Source organism: Athene cunicularia, assembly GCF_003259725.1.
Source record: "Athene cunicularia isolate RWA chromosome 3 unlocalized genomic scaffold, athCun1 chr3_part1, whole genome shotgun sequence".
Classification (NCBI taxonomy): domain Eukaryota; kingdom Metazoa; phylum Chordata; class Aves; order Strigiformes; family Strigidae; genus Athene; species Athene cunicularia.
In genome coordinates, this window is record NW_020799097.1 from 89,393,634 (window position 1) to 89,394,621 (window position 988).

Sequence of the window (988 nt, forward strand, 5' to 3'; positions counted from 1 at the left end):
AGCCGGGCCCGCCCGATGGCTCCAGCAACCCTAGAGCGGTCGGACCTCCGGCCTGGCCGGGACCGGGGCTGGGGCCGGGGCCTCCAGCTGTGAGCCCGGGTGGGCCGCGGCTGGGGGGATGCCCGCTGCACCTGCCTCAGACAGGGCTCGGATATGCTGTTCAAGTGCAAATTTACCTGTGTGTGACTCCCTTCAGTCTGTGGCTACTTGGTTCCACTCACTTCACCTTTGCTCCCTCTAGGCCCTAGAGAAACTGTATTTCACTGCATTAGTGGAGACCTAAACTGCAAAATCACAGCGAGCCCCCTCCCAATTACCAGGAAGAGGAGCGGTCCTGGCAGTAAAACCTTCATTGCAATTTTAGCCATCTAAGGGCCCAAAGCTGATTTCACCGAAGTCCAGTATAGATGGCCCAAAGTCGTGGAAGAGCTTGGGTTTAACAAGGAGCAGAAGGTATTGCTCCTGCATCCCATCTGAGACATCCCTTTTATCGGTGATGCTCACAAGCCCCTTCTTTCTCCTTTATGACAGTATTGCTTTCTGGATCTGCCTCCTGTTTCTGGCCCTGAATGGAAGAAGGATCATCACAGACAACCTGATGTGCCCACTCGTCTTGCTGAAGGCTTCTGGAGGGTGCCTATGCACAACATCCTGACAGAAATTAAAAGTATAAAACTCATGTTCTTCTGTGTGAGGGCTCAAGGAAACCATTAAGGAAACCACTGTACCTGTGCAATGAAAGAAACTGCTCTTCAACAGCTGGAATTTTCCTCTGCTATATTACTCAGAAACAAAGGAACACAATGTAGTTCTTAAAAGACATACTAATTACCCTTTAAAAGTGAACAAAGTGCTGTTAAAAAAAAAAAAAAAAAAAAAAAGTACCTTAAATGAGTAACAAGAACTCAAGAATTTTCAGTCTTACTACAAATTAGTAAACATACATCAGTCTAATGTCTATTTATCTTCAAAGACTTCCTTTAAAATA

General features: G+C 46.9%; 1 protein-coding gene across 1 annotated transcript in view; it reads right to left on the reverse strand.

The window, feature by feature from the left end:
- RMDN2 (regulator of microtubule dynamics 2) overlaps positions 1 to 195 on the reverse strand; it is a 48,672-nt gene extending 48,477 nt beyond the window's left edge. Inside the window, exon 1 of the mRNA XM_026845871.1 lies at positions 177 to 195. The gene's annotated coding sequence lies outside the window, so the exon portion shown is untranslated. The remainder of the gene's footprint in view (positions 1 to 176) is intronic.
- Between the last annotated feature and the right edge of the window lie 793 nt (positions 196 to 988).